This window comes from Sceloporus undulatus, chromosome 4, assembly GCF_019175285.1.
Source record: "Sceloporus undulatus isolate JIND9_A2432 ecotype Alabama chromosome 4, SceUnd_v1.1, whole genome shotgun sequence".
Taxonomy (NCBI): Eukaryota; Metazoa; Chordata; class Lepidosauria; order Squamata; family Phrynosomatidae; genus Sceloporus; species Sceloporus undulatus.
In genome coordinates, this window is record NC_056525.1 from 102,349,418 (window position 1) to 102,365,889 (window position 16,472).

Genomic DNA, 16,472 nt, shown 5'->3' on the forward strand with positions numbered 1-16,472 from the left:
GCTCCCGTGCTGCCGCGCATGAGCCCCATTGTTTCCAATGGGGCTCGAGCATAGGCGGAATTCGCCTTACGCGGCGGGATCCGGAATGGATCCCCCACGTAAGGCAAGGACGGACTGTATATTAAAACGTAAAACTAACTTAGCCTCTCATTGACCAGTTGACAAACTAGTATATTTTATTACACTATAGATTTACACTTTTATTGTAATTGTGAGTACAGTAATAAAAGACTTCAAAAGATTAAAATATAATTCTTCCACTACAAATAATTTTATTTCTATATGCCAATTTGACAACTTTCACTTCTTTTCCTATAATGAAGTTGTGATACATTTAATGTGCTTACCTCTTTTAGTTTGCTGTCAGAACTTATTTTCTTTCTGATCACAAACACATCCATCTTGAACACTCAATATAAAAACTGTTAAACTATTTTAATATCACATCGCTCAGAAAAACATACGATGTGGTTATGCAACAAACATGGCAGGTCAGCAATAATGCACTGGATATCATTAAAACATAAACAAGACAGTCCAACAGGCCAACAGGCCAAGGGATGAAGAGGGGAAAGATGTATGTCCACAAGTGGAATTCCTGGCTGCAGTGTGTGTTTGTACCATACAGTTCCCAGAATTCCCTAGCACTGAGCCAGCCAGGGCAGTCTCAAAGCAGTCTCAAAGTAGATTATTGCTGCAGGTTGGCTTAATAAAGTTACTGCAAATGTATGGGTTTTGGTATTTGTCATGTAAGACCCACAATGTAAAATTTGTTGTAGTGGTTTGAGTGTTGGACTATGACTCTGAAGTCTGGAGACCAGGGTTTGATTTCCAGCTCAGCCATGAAACCCAGTGTGTGACCTTGGGGAGTAAGTCACACTCTCTCAGCTTCAGAGGAAGGCAATGGCACAGCTCTTCTGAACAAATCTTGCCAAGAAAACCCCAGGATAGGTTCATTTTAGGGTTGCCATAAGTTGGAAAGGGCTTGAAGGCACACAACAACAACAACCACCCAGATCACAATGCACTGTAATGGAACTATATTCTGTTTTAACTTTAGCAGTGGCAACACTGTGAGCTACTACATTGTAGAAATAATGCAGTTTGACACCACTTTTAACTTCCAGGGCTACTAAAAAAAACAACCCCAAACCCCTGGGATTTGTAGTTTTGTGAGGCACCAGTACTCTTTTAGAAAGGAAAAAAATGCTTGTAAAAATACAAATCCCAGGATTCCACAGAATTGAGCAACAACACTTAAAGTGGTGTCAAAGGGTATTATATCAACAGTGTAGATTCCTCCATGCTATAGAATTGTGGGCTTTGCAGTTTGGTGAGGGGCATTTGGAAAGCTCAGCCAGAGATAGAGAGATGGGGGAGGTCACTAAACTACAACACCCATAATCCCACAGCACGTTGCCATGGCAATCACTCTACAACAGCCTAGTATGATAAAGTACTCAAGTTGCAGAGTTGGAGTGGAAGCCAGACTCCTATGGAAACGAAAGGGAAAGAGCTTGCTTTGTCTTTCCCCCTTTCCCTCTCCGAGCTCCGTGGTTTTAATGGAGAGGAGGAGGGGGGGGGAGGAAGGAGCTTGAATGCCCCCAGGCCTGAAGGGGGGGGACCAGACCCCCCAAACCCCCTCTCTAGCTACGTCCTTGCTTTCATTTCTCACATCTAGTCTTCTGCAACCAGTGAGTATGACTATCTGGACAGCTGGCATTCTAGGCCATTTTCTGTAACACAAATGCTTGCAATAGGTAGCAGAAAGCGCTTACTATGGAATTTTTGTGACTAGTGACATAATTCCCATCTAGTTTTATGCAACTGCGGTAGGGCTTGGCTAATGTATATCTCTAAATACCTCTGTCCATACTGTGTGAGATCTCACTAAGCACACTCAAAATGTTTGTTTCTTAGAAAACTAAGTTGATGTATGGTTTGTCCCATAATTATGCTTCTACAAACACTAGAAACTTGCTTTTAACAAAATAAAATGAAAGTATGAATTCCAGGCCAAATGATGGTCCAAATGGGTTCTAGTTAGAATGCAGCTAAAACATGGCAAAACCAGGTTTATGACAATCCAGAACTGGCCTCATATAAATTTGCAATATATCAGTTCACCTAGTGATTTAGTGCAAAACATGTTCTAAAATAGCAAGGGTAATCCTGTTTTCTTATTGTAGTTCTATAAACAGATCTACATATCCAGTAAAGCATGCAAAACAATAGTAGTGCTTTGGAATGTTAAATAGTACACTTTCCCACAAAGTCTTCTATACTCTCAATAAATTACTTTTCCATCTTGATTCTATGCCTGAACTACAGTTTTAAAGTGAATGAATTTATCTTTATGATCTACTTTCCAGCTTTCACATTAAAGAGGAAGTGGAAAAGACTGTGGTTCATCCATTGAAACAAAAGAAACAAAAGTCTTTGGGAATTCCCCCCCCTTTTTTTTTTTACTACTTAAAAATGCTGTCCAAGTAAAACCAACCTCCTGCTGGCCAGGTCTTTTGGGAAGACATTCTTATAGCAGGGTCCAAAAAGTGAATCACGTACCAAGAAATGAATGATTTTTGTCATTTGAGTCTTTCAGGAAAATATGAAGCCTTCACTGTTAAATATAACAAAATTCATGATAATGAACTTTTTTCAATCAGGCAGTTCAAAATATTGACTCTCTCACATGCCACTCTTCCTTCACGCATGTTTTCTTCATTTGGCACATGGGGAAGAAAACAAAGAAAGACGAGCATGTGGTGCAATTCTCCCAGGACTTAATCATGAGTGAATGTAGGTGGAAGATTGTATGATTTGATAATCCTCCATGTCAAAATCATCTTAGCAGTGGAAAGCTGGCTAACATAGCCCTCTTGACATGCCGTGAGGTGTGTTTTTAAGTAGGGAAGCATTCTCCCACCTATATTCTGAACTTCCCAGGAGAGATGTGCTGTGATGTGCTATGTGTGTATATGTGTGTAAAGTAGGGGATAATTTAAGGTATGGGGTCTATTCATTACCCCAATGCCTTAAAAATGTCAACGACAGTTTGGAAAATTGTTCTTTTAATTGTTAAATGGCAGTGATGCTATTTTTTGACTTACAGTTTTTCTCATAGCTTTAATTCAGTGTTGACCATTTTTAACAACTGTAAAACGATATTTGTAATTTATTAATGTAAGGTGTATTAATAAATGTTCTTCTTAAAATTTTAAGATATTTGTGCCCCAGGAGGATTCCAGGCAAAGTGTTGAACACTGGCTGAATTTTTAAAAATAGGAATGTTGCACTTTTAGCTCCCAGATCTTAGACACATCAGCTTACAAGTAGATCCTGTTGACTGCGGCATAATTTGTTTTAGAAATGGAAGGTGGGAACCGATCTTAAAAACATGTTCTTTAATAAGGCCTTTGATTTTTGGCAGGACAAGGATGAAAGTGGTGTGGTGTGTTTTTTATCTTGAATTTTTTAAATGATGATTTGAGTGTATTTTAAATTGATTTTAAATACATGCCACTAATAATACTGTTGTTTAATTGTTTTTTCCTCTTTGTAACATAACATTTTAGCTAATTTTTATTTTGAATTATTCTAAGCCTCCTTGAGTCTCATGGTTGGAGAAAAAAAATGATATAAATCAGACAGAGAATATAAAACTGTTGTTGTTGTTGTTGTTTAACTTCAAATTGTTTTAGACTTTTGGCAACCCTAAGGTGACCCTTTCACAGACAAGATTTGTTCAGAGATGGTTTGCCTTTGCCTCTCCCTGAAGCAGAGAGAGTATGACTTGCCCAAGGCCACCCAGTGAGTGTATATCTACTATGCCTGATGTAAGGAAAATCAGCTGTTGGGCACTGTTGTGGGGAGGGTAAATTATTTCTCCCATCCATAGCTTACTCCCAAATAAGTGTGTGCATAGATACCATGCAGTCATTGTATTCCAAGGCGGGTTCCGCTACAATAACTGTCTTACTATATGTGTGTGCTTGATCATTTAGTACAATTCTGATTGATCATTCCTGAGGGAACTCAGCTACAGAGGACACTTGGTTGGTGATCCGATTTGTTTGATCATTTGGGGGGATCTCAGCCCCTTCTAGCCTACTTTCAAGCAACCACCAACACAATTCTGGGTCTGCATGGGCATCCTGCTTAGCCACCAGTGTATCCACCATCACCATAGGTGCTTACATCTGAGGTCAGAACAAGTTGCCCAGTGATGATCACATGTCTAGATGCCTCATTCTGCCTCAAGTGACCCACAGTGGCAGCAGATGTACCAGGTGGCTCAATAGGATGTCTGTGCAGACATCCCCTCTGGTGCAGGAACAGAGGGCTCTGGATTTTTCTGAAAGATCTAGAGTAACAGGTAAGTTTTAAAAAGTCATTTTAAGGGTGTTATATCCCAATTCTGGTAAGGAGCATGCCAGACGTTGTCCTGACTGTTTGCATCAGAACCAGGATTTGGGACACGCATTGTCTGAATAGAACGATGCTAGAATGAGAGTTGGAGGGCAGCACTTTTGGCCTGTGCATTCAAGGCCTTGGTCACAATTTGGTATTTCCTCATTGAGGAACACCTGGTGATATACATCCATGCAAACTCAGAGTGTATAAGAAGCCTGAAATGCAAACCACTTCTATGTAAGTTGCAAGAAGTATTAGTATTATATTAATCACTTCAAAATGTACTAAGAAGTACAAGTACTAGGCACAAGGAATAAGAAGTACAATGCAGTCAATATCGCTACTTAGCAAAAAGAAAAAAGAAAGGGAAAAAAACCTTTGAGAAAGTAAAAATGCAACCCAAAATACAGTTCAACATTGCTCAACTTAAGCCCTGTTTTCACCACTGTACCTCTGTATTCACAGAGTGAGTGGAGAGGGGATGAATTTGAGCTTGCTAGTCTTATGCCAAACCCCTGAGCATTTAGATGTACAGGTCACAGTGCCTACACCTCTTTCCACAAAGAGAGATGGAACAAACTCTTTCCCAGGCAACATCTTGCATGAATTAGAGGGCTTATTGCTTCAGAAATGTGGAGTACAGTTCTCAGGGGGGCTGTAGGCCTAATTTTGGTAAAGCAACTGTCATCCTTTACAGGCCCAAGGCATTCTTGGGTTGTGAGGAAAGGGAGGCTGGAGCTCCACTCCAGCTGCAACTCCACCACAAGTAGTACTTTTTAAAGTGTGTATATTTATGTATGTATGTACGTGTGTGTGTGAACATGCCATGGTAACTAAGCTCTATTAACTGCCCCTTTTCCTTATCCTGGAATAAAGGTATTTTGCTGCACACACGCCCCAATCAAAATTGTTTTTTAATGCACTACTCACAAATGAAGTGGTGAATGGGGTGTTTTGAGTTAAGTCCTAGCAAAACACTGGGAACCCAGGTGCTATCAGGACTGCCAAGTGTGCATACAACCCTTCTTGTATACCATGTTCTTATCTCCTTCCTCACATTTAGTGCAGGTGTCGATATTTTATACTGTTGTCTTTATAACAAAAGAACTTCAGAAATATCTATCTATCTATCTATCTATCTATCTATCTATCTATCTATCTATCTAATGGTAATACCTGATATGCATGGGCTATAAAAGCACTGCACGCAAATTTGTTAGCAAATCACCCACTCAGCTCAATTCTTCAGGCCTCTATTTACCAGCAGCTATTATTTTTGCAGATGTAAGCATACTCCATACTGAAATGGGGAAATGCTAATATTAGTGACTGAGCAAGGCCAGCAGTTGACAGTTATGAATGACTAGCAGTAGTCAATGAAGAAGTAAATGGTAGTTAATTAAAATTCCCATAAGTGAATCTAAATCATTTGATAAAGTAGGTCTGTGACATCATTGGGAAATCTGATAGTTTTTTCAGTAGAAAAACACATGGCTGGAATGTGTAGTCCAAACATAAAGGTCTCATGCAGGACATGGAAACAATTTTAGCATTGGATTGAACATCTTGGACTTCATTTAACATGAATATATTTCACATGAATATTCTACAGTTTTTCTACTGGCACCTGTTGTCCATCTAGGATTTCATAAAATTAATGTTAATTGGTGCTGGGTTATCCAAGTTCCTTATGGCCCTCTTCTCACCTCCTATAGACTTGTTCATATAAACATGTTTATATAAACAATACTCTCATTTATTGACTTTTGATTACTTAACTCACCCTTCAGGTTTATTAGGTAAAACAGATAACACTGCAAAGAAGCTCATGCTACCTGTTTCTTTCTTTCAGTTAGTCTCAAAAGTGCTACAAGATCCTTTTGCATACTGTTTTTTCGGACTAACATGGCTATGTCTTGAATTCTATCAGAAAGGAAAACACAGATAACACTGTGTGTGTTTTCTGGCTACTCTGGAAGAAAGCAAATGCATTGTGTGTGTGCGCGTATGCATGCCTTCAAGTTGCCTGTCAAATTATGGCAACCTGATTAATTTCATAGTTGGTTTTTTTTACATGTGAAGTACTCAGAGATGGGTAATAATACATAAAAATCAACAAACACCTTTATATAGCTCCTAAAAAGCCAAATTCCAGTGACATACAGCCAGAGCATGTAGGGAGATGGCTCATTCTAGCAACAAAGCAAAAGTAGGTGGGTATCAGTCATGCCCCCATAATTCCTCAATTAATGCTTAGATCTGGGTGGAAAGTGTGCCCCTTAAACAAAGTCAGAAAAGATCAATTCCCGAAGCTTCTTTGCTTACTGGTGTTAAGGGGCCAATTTTTTCACCTTCAGAAGTAGCCATAGCTTGAAAGCAGAGCTGCTAGATCAGAGCAAAAGGATAATCTAGGCCAGTACTGTTTTCAAAGTATTTAGTCAGATTAGCCACAGACAACTTCTAAGCAGGGCATGGAAACAATAGCAGCCCTCTCATCTTTTCTTCAATGTTCCTTACTTAGATCTATACTGCTTCTTAACATGAAGACATCTCATTTCCCATAACATGCAGATCTAACAAACAGTATTTTATTGCCCTCTTAACTTTATTGATTCTCCCCACGTCCAAATAAATGTGAGGTGAGCCACCCAACATATAGGACAGAAAGTGAAGACAAGCGAAGTGGGCAGGGCCTCATTACCATTGCACAGCCTTGAAACTGTTACTTAATAGTAAGTAATGTCTAGATATGTTCTTTTTGTATGCTTGAGGACAAAGAAAAAACCAATTCATTTGGGAGTAAGGCATTGAAAGAATGTGCTGTTGCCAAATTCAGCAATCTGATTTTCTTAAATGTAACCTCCATTTATAGTGTCTCTACACACTACAGCTTCCCCCCCCCCTCTAAAACCTATGATTCAAACAGTGCTTTTGTTCTTAAAGAGGAAAACCATTTCCCAATGTCTACCACCTACAGTAGCAATGCAGAGGCAGCTCCAGTGTGCACTGAAGAATGAGCACTTAGAATAAATTACTTACCTTTCCAGCACCATGGCTAGACAATTATTGAAGAAGTTAAAAGCCCACATTGGGAGCTTACTGCTTTTCACATTCCAGTACCATATTTCTACTGGACAAGCGTCAGAGTAAAGATGAGAAACTTCTTTCCTGTGTGGGAGGGCATTTCTGCTTTAAATATGTAGCCTCCTGGAATAACTTTGGAAATCACGTAGAAATTTAAATCAAGCACCATGGCACAAACATTGCAGCAAAAAGTTCATTTAAAAAATAATACCATAAAATAGTATGGCTAGGAAAAGTAAAAGTAAATAACAGCTGAATTACCTGAATAACAAAATCTTTACAAAATTTCCCCCACCAAACTTGTTTCTGCTCAAATTAAAACTTGAGGGAACTGGTACTCCTGGCCTGTTATCCACCTGTATATAAAAAAAAATCTACTGCCCACAGTAGCATAGTTTATCATTTGGCTCTTATAGATCTGAGTGTGGGGTTATTCAAATGATAGAGAATAGCTTGGAAAGCTTGGAAAAAACCACACTTTTGGTCATGTTTTGTGGGGGATGCTGTAGTCCAGGGGTAGGCAACCTGCGGACCGCGGGCCGGATGCGGCCCGGCGAGGCCTTGGGACTGGCCCCAGCCTGGTCCTGCCACCGATTGCCGCCGGGACCTTTGGGAGGCAATTGTCTATAGAAGCCTCAGAAACATGCATTTATATTAACATTTGTTAAAAAATCAGCAAATTTTTTCGCGTGTCCTCAATTTTTTTTAAAAAAAGTGTCTTCCATTTGAAAATTTTGTCCTACATTTGTCCTGGTTTATATATATATATATTTTAAACAATATTTAATTATTTATTTTTTGGCTTCAGCCCCCCAGTTGTCTGAAGGACAGCAACCCGGCCCCCGGCTCAAAAAGGTTGCCTACCCCTGATGTAGTCTAAAGACTCCAAGCTTTGAGTCAGAGGTGACATCCTTTCTCTATCCTATTGCTGTTATAGATCCATACAGGTGTGTAAGATAATTCCTGTCTTTGCATCCAATTTAACAATATGCTTGACAAATTTTCAGAAACAGTGTGAAAGGTATCTGTTAGTCACTCTATGTGATTTTCATCAGCTACATATCTTGGATGTAGCATGCTTTTTGTATAATTGAAAGTGAACTCAGGGTTAATTTGCAAATCTGATCACCAAGGCACAATCTCTGAAGACATCCAACTGTAGGAGAGAAATATCAGGATAATTAGAGGAAACATGCTTTCTCCTTGAAGCTTTGGACAGAAGCTTTGGTTGGTACACTTCTTCCTTAAGCAAGCAAGAAAACAAACAAAACACTGTGGTTTATTGTATCTGAATTGGCCAGTCATTCATCTAGTAGTAACTAAATTGTTTTGAAATTTAAAACATTAACATCAGCTTTCAAGCAGCTGTTCCATTAACGACTTTTCCATCCTTATCTGGTACATTTAGAAGTTGTTACTCCATTTCTTCACAGGAACTGGATGTACTTTTGCCTGCCTTTGGGGGTTTCTATGCCTAGATGTCAATTTTTATTCAACACAATGGGTTCCCAAGGCTGAGGAAAGAATATATTACATCTACTGTCATCTGACCCAACCAGCTCCCTGACTGAGACCTACATCATTTCTACTGGGATTTACACATGGTATTTAATAAATTCCAGTTGTAGATCTGAAAATGCTCAAATACTCACTTTTCACATCTTCAAAGTAACATGTGCAAGTCCACATCCATCCCCCATATATATTCCTATATACCAGATGGGAAGCACAAGTGCACTTACTTAAGCTGTTGAGCAGAATAGGGGAAACTAACATTTCATCTTGACCTAGAGTTTTCCAGATGTTGTTTTTGCATTTTCTTCTACTCTGGGAAACACTTAGTGTTGCTGCTACTGTGGTGGAAAGGTGGGAAAACCCAGGGATATATTTTTAGGTTATCTGGAAGGGACCTTTTTTCAGATCAGCCTATTAATTTTGATAAGAGGAGTGGCTGTTGTATGTATTTATACACACTCCTAGCTGATTAATAGCATCTCATACAACTACTTATGTAAAAAAGAAATACTCAGGCAGTAGCTGTAGAACATACCTAAACAAATTTAAGAAAATAGCCCTAAACTTAATATTTCTCTATATTTATTTATACTGGGGACTCTTTAACTGTGATCTACAGTTGCTCCCAGAAGCTACGATCAGGGCTGCATAGCTGATGTAGTTTTTACCAGAGGTTAAGAGACTTTCCCCTAAAACGTTCAGGGCCACCCAAGATACTTTGCTGCCTGAGATGGTGCAGGAAAAATACACCCAGAGCAATAAAAATATCATGATGGTTATCTTAAATAACTCACAATGTGCTACTTTTTCATGGCACCTTCTGACACAATCCCCTCAGTCTATGAAATGGTAGGACAAGTATATAGGAATATGAGGAAGATCTGAAAAATTAAACATGGGCAAATATTTCAAATGTGTTATCTTCTATCTGCTTCCTGAAGTGGCAAACAGGCAGTGAAGTCTCACCCCTGTAGGGAGGCTGCCAGGGGTGGCAACGGCAGCCAAAAGGGTGCATTCATCCTTTTCCTTTGCCATGAAGTTGGCATCCTTGGGAGGGAGCCACCAGTATAGCAAAGCCTGGGGAGGCACACTCACCCCTTCTCACCCTGAAGCAGGAGGAGGACCCGACCAGGTCTCACCCCACTTCTGAAGTGTCACCCAGTGTTCCCTACTGGTGCCACAGCAAACAGGAATACTCCATTTTTCCCACAAAGGTGGTGCAGAAATGCAACATGTTAAAGTCAGGAGCAGTCAGTGGATGCCTTACTGCAAGTGTAGTGACTCCACTCTCCCATCTACTCTCCCAGTTCTACAGCTGCTCTTCCTGCAGTTAATCTGGCTTATACAAACAAAAAAATTCAGCCCTTGCTTTCCTGGCCCATATGTTCAGTCCCTATGTCTGCTTAGAAGTAAATTGTAGCCCTAATCACTAAAGTAGCTCATTTTACTTATTCTGAGAGTTTATATTTGGAATATGTCTGATCCTGTTCAGGTGAAATTTAGGGTCAAATCACGTAGAGGGAACAAAGTTCCCAATTCCTGCTATAAATCAATGTGTTTTGTGGAGACATCAGACTAAGCTAAAGACATCAGACCATCTCTAAAGATAAGCTCTGACTCCAAAGGGTTTTTGCAATGTAAGAGCTGCTTAAAGTTTATGGTAAAATTTATGTCATAGTTTCTCTGATGTATCGTTCTCAAACATGTTTTGTAATTAAAACTGTTGTACAGGAACATTCCATGAATACAGCAGGTCTTGCCTTACCTTGAGTACCACATGTCTGTTTATTGCATTTCAAATTTTCTTATTAACTGGAGGGCACATATATCTTGAAATATCTGTATCAAAGAGGAAGGGAGAGGGAATGGTAAAACATATACAATAGTTTTAAAAGCCTACATGGGTATAATATGTTTTCTGTAATGTATGGTATTACCACAAAGGCATGGCTGTGGTATACAAAAATTATTACTGAAACAAAATTTCTTTCCATACGTTCTTGAATAGACTGGGAGGGACATTCTGTGTCAGGTTAAACACTTTTGTATTTGTTCTAGGCATATGAAATAATTGAATCTTCAGTTTTATGTATTTTTGTTTAATGTTTAACTTGAAGATGCTATGCATATTGCCATGAAATCCTTACCCTTCTTCTTTGAATGAAAGTGTAGCCCATACATTCTTTAAACAGGGTAAAATAAACTAAAATCACATAATTGGAATCTTATTTATTCACTGAGTCACAACACATATGGATCTCTTCCAAAGTAATGGCCACAGCCAATTATCAGGTTGTAAACACACCATTTCTGACATGGGGGGGGGGGAGTTTTTACAAGTCAAGTTCTACAAAGCTAAATTAGCTCATATTTAGCTCAAAGTTAATTATCTATATTCAGAGCCTGAGTTCATGAAACTGATTCAATCACTCGTTATTTAATCTCTAACCCACTTCCGAGGTTTCCTGTTAGGAGGATAAAAGCAGAACAGTGACCATATACTCCATTCTAAACTCCTTTATTTCAGATTAAATGGCATTGTTTTGACTTATCATTATGCCAAAACAGGTAAGAGCTATGACTCCTTTGTGGATGAGCTATTAATATATAGAACTGTCACTTTCTGTCGTATTGTTGTTGCTTACTTTTGACAAAAACAAAGTGCATGTAGTTCTGGCAAGTGACTACCAAGAACATTGATGAATTAGCAATCATAAAGTATTTCAAACCCATGTTGCAAACCTATATGTACAACCAGAGCCATTCCTATACTGTACCAAGTTGTCTGATTAATCAACAGAGATAATCTGTACGTTTACTTTGCTGCTGGAATAGCTTGATGTGACTTTTGAAAAATGTTTTGTACAAAATTTTAGGGTTGCTACACAGAGCATTGTGTAGAATTGTTATTGTTGTTGTTATTATTATTATTATTATTATTTCTTACCCACCTCTCCTCATGGATTGAGACAGGGAAAACAAGAAATCAAAATTTAGCAACATCAGTTAAAACACATGAATTAAAAGAGAACCAGTGTGGTTGGAGCACTGGACTACGGCCCTGGGAGACCAGGGTTTGAATCCTAACTTAGCCATGGAAACCTACTGGATGACCTTGGGCAAGTCACACTCTCTCAGCTTCAGAGGATGTCAGTGTGGCAAACCCCCTCTTAGGAAAGTTGTCAAGAAAAACCTATGATACGGTTGCTTTAGGGTCGCCATAAGTCAGAAATGACTTGATGGCAAAACAACGTCAACAAATTAAAGCATGCAACAATTGAAAGAGACAAATAAGACATAAGCATTTTAAAACAGAATAGATTGGACATTTGTACATAAAACTGAATTTTGGTGTTAGGAAACGTGCTACTCCTCCTCTTGTGAGTTTCATTTTATATGCAAGGAAGTCTTCTTGGTAAACTGAAAGAAATGCAAGAGTTTAGGCTCATGGAAGAGTCTACCTAATGGGAAAGTACCTTCTGAGAATAGCTCATGCTCTTCTTTCCTCTCCTCAAAACTGTCTCAGAATCTTGATTGCTTTGGCTTCTTTGTCCTCATTCCATCACTGCAGCTCTCCCGCCGTTCAGTAGAGGAAAGCTACTGCCACAGGAGGCTGATGTTGAAGAGTGGGAAATGTTCATGAGGAGTTGCATGTGGCATAGGGGCCTGGCATCAAATTAGCCTGTTCTCTCAGGTGTAGAGAAAGAAGCTGCCAGTGCTGAAGAAATATACAAATGCCAATCCAGTTAGCATCTGTGTATGGAACAGGGATGAGGGGGTCATTCAACTCAGGCAGCTAGCTGTCAGAATACTGTAGTAACTATGGATTTTAACACATGAGCCTCTTTCTTGCTTCAGTCTTGCTGCAGTCACATTATTAAAAGAGAACAAAAACATAATGGATTGGAAGTTTTCGTTTCTATACCTCTCCTCAATGGTGCAATGGGGATTTTAACACCATCGAGGGTCCTGACACACTCCCTTTCTCATTCTGCCTCCTTGCCTTACCCAGCATGGCTTCTCCACCCCAATTCCACACAATCTGCCAAGGGAGAAATGACAGTCTCTCCTCATCAGTATGTAGAAAGATCTTGCGGCACCTTTGAGACTAACTGAAAGAAAGAAGTTGGCAGCATGAGCTTTCGTATACTTAAGTCTACTTCATCAGATGCACTTGGAGAGGAAGTAGAGGAAGTCTAGGCAAGCTCATGCTGCCAACTTCTTTCAGCTAGTCTCAAAGGTGCTACAAGATTTCTCTACATACTGATTCTGCAGACTAACAGCTATACCTTTAAATGTTCCTCATGAGGAGAGTCTAACATTTCTTCTTTGGCAGATAGGGAGGAGAAGTGGCTTCTCCATTTCCACCCATCCTGCCAAAGGAAAAATGGCATTCTCTCCTTGCGAGAAGACACTTCTCCTTTGGCACATGATGGTGGTGGTGGTGGTGGTGGGGGGTGTTGGTGGTGGGGTTGAGGAGAAAAGAAAAAAATGTTTTAAAAACCTAGATTGCTCTGGAATAGGGAGCCGAAGTGGGGAGGGAAGTGACACTGATACCGTGTCTGCCCAATATGAGAAATGACCTGCGAGAAATTGTCACACTTGAGGACAAGTGCAACAGGAGTGTTTTTGGGACCTTGGGTGTTCCTCATCAATGAAAAAGGATGCTCTAACAACAGCAAAGCAACAATGAAATGGCCACAATGTTGAACAATAATTATTGCCAAAAGCTCTATTCTCTAGTTTCAATAGCAGATTTAAAACTTCATGTGATCAAGTTCTTTGTCTGCATTCTCTTCCTCTGATCTTGCTCATGTTACTATGCTTAGATTTACCTGCTTTGCTGCCTGAATTTGTCCATATTCAAGTAATGACAGGGAGAAGGAACAGGGCGGCTGTCCAAGTCTACTCCCTTGTGGCTCAGAAGCACATGTTTGAGCTTATTTCTTTCCTAGCTCAAGCGTACCTAGTTTTAAAAAATATTTTTCCAGTGAAGGCTGTAGAATACTTTGTGTTTTACTGTTAAAGAAGCCCACGTACCTGCTTCCTACCTCCATTTCTGGTTTTTCCGATCAATAAAGGAGGATGAGAACTAAAGAGGTTTGTTCTGAAAATTAGTATTTTGCAAAATTGATAACAGTATTTCCTGCTGGAGGAGTTATCTTGATTTTTATATCATCCATTCACTCTTCCATCTGCTGTTGCTGCATCTGAAAGAAGACATTTCAGCATAAATATGTAAGGGGCAATATATAACAGTGGTTCTTCTACCTTTCTTATCATCTGTGTTTGGTTTTCTAATGTTTGAGTTTCAAGATGTATGGAGATCTGAAATGAAATGTTTCCTTTGAAAACACTGCAAAGTTTTTCATGTAAAGACTTTTGCTCAGAAAAACTTTCCCACTATATATAGATGTGGATGGCGATGGATGAATTATGCTACAGTAATTGGGCAGCGATGCTTTTGGGCAAGAGGTAATATATGATCATAAAACAAAAATCCTAGGGTACTTCAAGACAGACAGCACTACCAGTCAAAAGGCATCATGCAGCTATCTCATCTTTACTCTCATAATTTTTCTTTCTTTCTTTTGGCAGAAAGATGGAAGAAGGCATAGAAAAACATGGGAGGATAATAAATGGAGAGCAACACCATCTGGTTCTTTGATTTCACAATAAAAGTGTATTCCAGAAGCACCCCCAGAGTGCAGATCTTGCATCCCCAGATGTTGTTGACTACAAGTGATGTGGGTTTTCTGGAAAAAATTTCCAATACCCCCAAGTTGAATGTGATCTGATTTAGCATGTTTATTTGATTTACATTTCCTAAACAAAACTTTTCCATGTACCATTAGCCAATAAACATTTGAACTAAAATATTTGATTAGGGAGGAAAAAAAAAGAGTAAAGCACACTTAATATGGCTTAAATATGGCATTCAAACAAATTGAAAGCTTGATGTGGAAATTATTTTTTTAAGAATACTTGCTTTTAATTTCTTTTTAACAGAGTACTCATCTTTTATTTATATGTAAGGAGCAAAAGCACTGTTGACATTAATTTTGGAATCCCCTATAGATATAGAAAGTTTCAATGTTTGCTCATTTACCTACTTCCATATATATATATATATATATATATATATATATATATATATACACATATACATACATACATATATATTAAACGTATCTACTTCCAACAAGAGTTTAGCTGACTCTTCCGGTTGAGAGCATTGTGACACCTCTTGTTCCATTGCCATTCTCTGTAGAATCACTTGCTTTCATTTATTCACATCTAGATTGAGAGAAATATGATTCAGAACTATTTGAATACTGTAAATACTCTAAATTGTATCACATTCTGTATTTGAATTCACATTCTCTGGGCTCTGGCTATAGACAAGAGAAACCTCTCATGCTTTAACACCTATATTCTAATCAATTTTATGAAGGCCATTGTTGCTCTTTGGATGTTCTGACTGGGGATGATATGAGTTGTACTCTACTGACATCTGGGACCTCAAAGGTGGGAAAAGCTGGTACAGAGAGTAAGAATATTAAGAGAGTAAGAAGAGGATCTCAGTAACTTTGTAATGTATAGCACAGGACAGTGGGACAGTGAATTATTACTGGCCAAAAAAAAAGGGCAGGGAGAACCAAGGGGACTAGAATAGCATCAGTTACTTTTATGTGTAGCTCCCTATTCAGATAAGATTTACAGTACCCAGGGAATATTATTTTGACCTTCAGAGTTGATGGGAGATGGAAAACAGAGCTTTTCAATAGAGATTTATTTGTACCGGTAGCAGAAGGTTAATGAAAAGTCAATCAGTCTCCATTCAGTAAACATAAATTAGCATGAAGAATGCCGGTTGCCATAACTTTGAACAGGACATGAGATTTTATTTTCCAAACTCTAACATATGATCACCTCTACAATAAGAGTATAATTTCAAAGTAATCTCTCTAACTTCCTACATCAGTTTTATGCATAAAATATACTTTAATGCATATCACTTAAAAGGTAGATGTTAAGCATGGCTTTAAACATAGTCTATTGGACAGCTCAATGCTTTGAAGTAAGCTCCATAAGGATTTTGCTGCTTTTAACGTAAATAACCAACATTTAATTTAAGCTTTTTTAATACTATGGCTTCCAGAACATAGAATGAAAAGTCTGGATAATGAAATGACGGGAACATGAAAAGGATTTCTTTGATCTGGGATTCATCCCACTACTATGAGATCAGAAGTGCTTCATTATGTTTTATTGACTGGAAGAACATGAAAGCTCATAGAAGGCAGAAATTGGCACTAACCATTAGATTAAATAACTACTTTTTGATCAAGTACTGCTATTACTGGGTACAGTAGTTCCTGGTGAGCTGCAGAACTTACTGTTTTGGGTCTCAAGAGAATTTCCTTAAAAAACTGTTCAGCTGGCATCAGGCTGTGTTT

At 38.8% G+C, this 16,472-nt stretch overlaps 1 long non-coding RNA gene across 1 annotated transcript in view; it reads left to right on the forward strand.

Moving 5' to 3' along the window:
• The first annotated feature begins 1,563 nt into the window (after window positions 1–1,563).
• Window positions 1,564–16,472, forward strand: part of LOC121927570 — a 21,477-nt gene continuing 6,568 nt past the window's right edge. Inside the window, exons 1-2 of the long non-coding RNA XR_006103272.1 lie at window positions 1,564–1,694; window positions 14,611–14,759. This is a non-coding gene — a long non-coding RNA (uncharacterized LOC121927570). The remainder of the gene's footprint in view (window positions 1,695–14,610; window positions 14,760–16,472) is intronic.